Raw genomic sequence first — 6,000 nt, 5'->3', positions numbered from 1 at the left:
GGAAGGAGCCGCATCGGAGGAGCTTGCTGGAGCGGAAGGAGATGTCGATGAAGTATGGGAAGAAGAGGTGGACGCCGCGATCTAGCTGCGGGAATGGATTCCCACGAGTTCCCGCGAGCGCGCCGTCGCCTTGGAGAGGAAGAAGTGGCGCAGCAGCAATGGCGGCGAGCACCTTCACGATCCGACCATGGCGGACTCGCCCTCCCCTTACCCGAGGCCGTCGACAGAGAAGAGAGGGAGATGGGAGGAAGTGGCGGTGGGGAAGAGGAACCCTAGCCTTGGCACGGACGCCAAGGAGGGATTAAATAGAGGGAAGGAGAGGTGAGGAACGCGGCACGGCCATGTGCGTGCGGGGAGCTTTGATGGAAAGCAGAGAGGAGCTAGGTGAGAGGCTGACATGTGGGGCCGCCTGCCTCGCTGGAAAGGGAGGAGGATGACGCCCGCGCGTGTGAGCGGGGAAGTAGTTGGCCTGGGCCGCGCTGGTTGCTTTGCCACTGGCGTGAGATAGAGGAGAGGGGCTCAGAGGGGTTTGAACTTTTTAAATAAACACAGCAAGGATTTAAAACCACTGGCAGTTCTGTTGGGGTAAAAATCAAAGCAAAAATGCCCCTGGTCATAAGGAATTATGACCTATTTGAATAAAATAGAAAAATAATATTTTGAGAAATTTGGAATAAATGCAAAACAGTAATTAATTTACTGTTTTGGATTTATTTGCACCCTTAAAACCAAGATACAAATCAGCAAATACACACATTGGCATCCTCCACAAAATACACTAAATCCTGGGCATTTTTGAAACAAGGTTGGGACAAGTGAATTTTGAATTGGGGAATTAAAAGAGAGAGAGAGATTGCAACAAGACAAGCTCGATACATTCAGGACCATCATCACATGGCATCATAGAACACCTCAACAGCACACAACATCACAAAGGAACTATTCCCAAGACCACCACATCACATGAAATGCTAAGATCATATGGCAACAACATAAGACAAGGGCATGCAATGATATGCTATGCATGCATGCATGGGAAGGAAAGAAACAAGGGACACCCCATGAGGTCATGGCACAATTGCTATCATCAATACACTAACAAGGTGGTCCCACATTCAACAGGTTCCAAATAAGGCAAAGTTTACATCTAGGGCACTACATACCGCCCCCAGCACGATAGTAATTTTTTACTACCGTTGGGGGAGCGGTACTACCGCCCCCAGCACGGTAGTAATTTTTTACTACCGCTGAGGGAGCGGTACTACCGCTTGGGGAGTGGTACTACCGCGATGACTTCGGTAGTACCGCGCCGCCTCGACCTAAGGGCTATTTAAAGGGCTGGCAGGCCTTTTTCTTTCCCCTCAGCCCCGAGTTCATCTCTTTCTCTCTCTCCTCTTTTCAAGATCTGCGACCCTGTCCGCAATTTGGCACGAAGGCCTCGTCAAGGATAGAAGCGCATCTCGTCGTGTCGCAAGAATGGATATCGTTACAAGTACATGTACTGAAAAGAAGAGATATATATAGAGTTGGCTAACACTCGCCACAAGCTACATCAGAATCACATCAGCACATTACATAATCATCAAGAGTAAGAGCAGGGTCCGACTACGGACGAAAACAAACGACAAAAGAAGAACGACGTCCATCCTTGCTATCCCAGGCTGCCGGCCTGGAACCCATCCTAGATCGATGAAGAAGAAGAAGAAGAAGAAGAAGAAGAAGAAGAAGCAACTCCAAATGAACAATCAACGCGCTCGCGTCACGTAACCTTTACCTGTACCTGCAACTGGTGTTGTAGTAATCTGTGAGCCACAGGGGACTCAGCAATCTCATTTCCAAAGGTATCAAGACTAGCAAAGCTTGTTAGGTGAGGCATGGTTAAGTGGTGAGGTTGCAGCAGCGACTAAGCACATATTTGGTGGCTAACTTATGAGTACCAGAAATAAGAGGGGGGAAGATCTACGCATAACGGACGTGACTACTGATGATCAAATGAATGATCCTGAACACCTACCTACGTCAGACATAACCCCACCGTGTCCTCGATCGGAGAAGGAACTCACGAAAGAGACAGTCACGGTTACGCACACAGTTGGCAAGTTTTAATTAAATTAATTTCAAGTTATCTAGAACCAGTGTTAAACAAAGTATCCACGTTGCCACATAACCGCGGGCACGGCTTTCCGAAAGATTTAACCCTACAGGGCTGCTCCAACTAGTCCATCACAAATTACCACAAGCCGCATAGAAATCCTCAATCACGAAGCTCGCGATCTCGTCGGATTCCCTAGTGGAAAACCTCAACTCTGAGATTACCCAAAGCATCACCGGAATCCCGATGCACAAGATATCTCGTCAAAGGTAAAACTAATCCAGCAAGGCTGCCCGACGTGTCGACGATCCCGATAGGAGTCGCGTACCTCGTTCTCAGGACACGACGGATGAGCTAGACATCGGGATCGCTAAACCTCCGGGTGACCAGAGGGGCGCCGGACATCACTCAGGTGGGGCCAACACTCATGAGGAGCACTGGCCCTGGTGTTGATTAAATTATCCTCGGGGTCCGGAAAGTCCCTATGCAATTTTATTAGGTGTTTAGGAAAATGTAGTACCAAAGTTGGGCCTTGCCAGACCAGCTTTAATCTAAAACGAATTATCAAGGGGGTCCCCATAACAACCCCGATCGTGTTAGGAGCGCTCATTTATGGAACATAACACCGGTAACCGAAACTAAGGGGGCAAAGGTGGAACAAAACACCAGGCTAGAAAGGCCGAGCCTTCCACCTTTTACCAAGTATATAGGTGCATTAAATTAAATAGCTTTAAATATGGTGATATGACAAGGAACCCATGTTATCACATGGAAGCAACTACACCTACAACTAACAACGCTAACCACAGGGTTAAGCAAGCGGTAACATAGCCAATCAGTGGTTTGCTAGGTCGAACAGGTTGAAGGTTTCATGGCATTGTTGAGAGGCTGATATTTAACATAGGGTAGGAAACGAGACATAAACGATAGAAGCGGTGAAACTAGCATGGCAATGATAGTAATGGTATCTGGGGAAATGATCATCTTGCCTGAGATCCCGCTTGGAAGAAGAATGCCTCCGTGAAGCAGACGAACCGACGTAGTCGAACGGGTCCTCACATCCGACACGCTTGCGGAACTCTATCGAGACGGGGAAACCGGAAACAAGCATCAACACACGATATTCACCACATGATGCACTACACATATGATGCATGAGCTACTGAATACATGCAAGTCACGGCATGCCAATTCACACAATCATACCTACACATTAAGTGAAGTTCAATATGCACGAGTTGCATATTGACGAAACTGCATGTTAATTATTTAGTTCACTCCCGATTATCTACACGGCAATAATAATGTTGTCAAACATGCAAGAGGTGAAGCGGAAATTAAACTACATATCTAGGCATTTTAAATGAGGTCGGAAATGACATATAGCACCTCCAAAACGACCTCACATGTTAATTTACAATTCTGTCCAGATCTGAATTAATGCATTTAATTGGTTGTTAAACAGCAAAACAAATAGGTTCACGTGATTCTACGCGTCATGGCAAGCAATCTACACATAAGGAACATCTCCAACGGAGCTACGGATCAAAAGATACAAGCACCGCACGATATGATGGCATGAATGCAAAATGTGTGCAACGGCGGCTACGAGCACTTCAACACATACAAACAGCAAGAGAAAAAAGAAACTACACGAGATTCTAAGCAAGTTTCATGTAGGACACGATCAAAACGGAGATACGGTTCGAAAACTACGAGCAAAACAAGAAAACACTACAATCTGCCAAAATCAGCCACATAGCATATTTCTACGCCCCAGAACTACGGCTACACAACTCCGAATTGCTCAAGCAAGGCATGGCACGGAAGAGGGCAAGATGCACTACTACAAACTACTAACAACAACTAACATGGCAGCAAGGAGCACTAGGAAAAGAAGACACAAAATGGCATCTCACACACTGTTTCAGACTTAGTGAAAATTTCACCTCCTGAAAGTGCAGTTTTCAGCATGAAGCACTATTAACAGCAGCAAAACTTATAGCTACAGGTCTCCAAATGGCATGAAAATTAACAGCATGCTAGAGAAACACAAGGGAAACAACTAACTCCATTGGACCAACCTCAAAAGAGCTATAGAGCACAAGCTACAAGCAAGACAAGACAGCAACAAAATAATAACAGATTCCAGACAGAGAAATATTTCAGCTCCTCTAAAACAGCACTATTTCTAGCAACTTGAGAGCAAGAAAACAACACCTAAACATGCATTTCTATTGCAACTAAAAATACCAGGGGCTAAACAAAACACCCAAGATCAACTCTCTAGTTGACAACTAATTCAAACGAGGCACGGAATAAATCCTACGAATTAAACAAAAGGGCTTCACGGCAAAATATCTCGCGAACTAACTTACTCGAAAGCCAAAACTAATTGCACAGAAAAATCCCTGGGATTTTTCTACCCCGGAAACATATAAAATATGTGGGGTTTGCAACACAAAATAATGCCACACAATAAAGCGGGAGAATAACCTATATACGGGAAAATAAACTAGAGGCAAATCCCTACACGTAAAAATACAATTGACCGCTCTAAAATACATGCACAAAATGATTCCTATAACGTGGACATTTTATCTACGGCATTCGATCAATCCGGACGTGCGTATAAATTAAATACGGACTAAATCCTATTGGGACAACACGCTAATCTATGCATTTGTCACATTAAACTATGCCGAAAAATTATGCAAGTTTTATAAACGGGTTCTACGCGTAAAACTACCCGAAAAGCATATGCTACACGTCTCAATCCGATTCACGGTTAATAGGTTACGGGCGTTTTAAATTCTAATATATATCTGAAACGAATATTAGCAGATTATAAAAAAAATCCTAATCGGGCCGAAACTAGTAGCGCAAGATAATTATCAGACGCCCAGGGCGACATAAAAGGGGTTTGGGAGGTTGGCTCACCTCGGTGGGCTTCGGGGCCGGCCTGGCCGAGGCGAGGAGGTGGGCCAGCTCGCTGCTGCTCTACTGGGCCGGAGCGAGGCGGGGACGAGGCCCAGCGCGAGGTGGCGGGAGGAGGCCGGCCTGGCGCTGCTGGGCCGAGGCGGGAGGAGGCCGGCCTGGTCGGTGGGGAAGGCCGAGCTGGGCCGAGGCGGCGCTGCTGCGGCCCACGCGTGGGAGCGAGGCGAGGCCGAGCCTCGATCCTTCGGTCTGGAAGCCATGGCCGCTGGAGCTCCCGAGATCGCGTAGGATGAGAAGCTCGTCTGGCCATGAGGGAGGGCAGCCGCTGGGGGCCGGCCGGATCCGGTACCGCGCTGCGCCGCGGCGGCCGGGAACCTTTGTGGCGGCGGGATCCGGCGCAACTCCGGCACGGGACTTGAGCTGCTGCAGGAACTGGGCGGGGGAAAGAGGTTGCAGCGCCCAGTTCCGGCGACCGGGGCACGACCGATGGTGGGCGGCGGCCGGGGATGGCGCGGCGAGCCCGACAGGGGAGGCGGCGAGCGGCGAGGGCTCCGGCGAGGGGCAGCGCGCGTACGGGGAAGCTAGGGCGGCGCGCAGGGTGGAGCTCGGGGCACTGAGCTCGAACGGGGGCGGCGGCGGCAACCGGATGGGCCTGCCCGGGCCCGATCTGGGCTCGGCGGGCCCGCGGCGGCTGGGGGAGGAGAGAGGCTGTGGGGGCGGCTAGGGTTCGGGCGCGGAAAACGAGGCAGGATTAGGGGGAGGCTATCTAAATGTGATGGTGGGGTATATATAGACAAACGGGGGGTGCTCGGTTAACCGGAATCGCGATCCGGATCCAACCGCGGGGTCGGATTCGGACGATTCCAAACGCGGGTATGGGTACGCGGCCGTGTTGGGCAGATATCCGGAGATGAGAGGGGAACGGGCGGCGCGGCACGGATTTAAAAACACCGACAGACGTCCGACGACTG

Source organism: Hordeum vulgare, chromosome 3H (genome assembly GCF_904849725.1).
Source record: "Hordeum vulgare subsp. vulgare chromosome 3H, MorexV3_pseudomolecules_assembly, whole genome shotgun sequence".
Taxonomy (NCBI): domain Eukaryota; kingdom Viridiplantae; phylum Streptophyta; class Magnoliopsida; order Poales; family Poaceae; genus Hordeum; species Hordeum vulgare.
Note: the sequence above shows the minus strand (reverse complement) of the source record.